Source organism: Atta colombica, unplaced genomic scaffold, assembly GCF_001594045.1.
Source record: "Atta colombica isolate Treedump-2 unplaced genomic scaffold, Acol1.0 scaffold89, whole genome shotgun sequence".
NCBI classification, from domain to species: domain Eukaryota; kingdom Metazoa; phylum Arthropoda; class Insecta; order Hymenoptera; family Formicidae; genus Atta; species Atta colombica.
In genome coordinates, this window is record NW_017259582.1 from 633,796 (window position 1) to 634,482 (window position 687).

Consider the following 687-nt stretch of genomic DNA (forward strand, 5'->3'; position numbering starts at 1 on the left):
TCAATCATATGTATGTGAGAATATCATTATCTTCGAATAGTAAAAGCTTCAAACAAATTTTGTCAAAAAGTCATTTTGCGATACAATCACCTTAATGATGCGAGGATGGGGTGAGATCTTACACACAAGTGACAAAGAACTTTTATTTTTTAGAAATAAAGATAATGATATATCTAAATGGTATATCTAAATTGACTATCATTCATTTGAGTATTTCTCAATTAACGTTCTCTTTAACGTTAGAGAAAAGATTTACAGTATTCATTTAGGAAGAAATTAAATCTGATAGAAAGTGAATACATGATTTAATGTTAAGAATGGAAAATGGATTTTTAGAACTTAATTTATCATCCTCCTTATTAATACACCTTTATGCAATGCATAACTTGCACACCTGTTTGCAGTGAGCCTGTTTACTGCAATGAGTTGTCTTTAAACATTTATCCTTTAATAACTTGTTTTGTCTAAGTATTAGTTATATATTTATCTCCATATCTTCATTTCTATGTCGTTCCAATATCTTTCCCTTTCCTGGTAAAACATGTTTCATAATTTTATATAAATGATTACATATATAATTATACAAAACTACATTAAAAATATGTCCCGTATATAATTATATATATTATGTATATTATGTATATATATATTATATATATTATGTAATAAATTTAGTAACAAATTTGT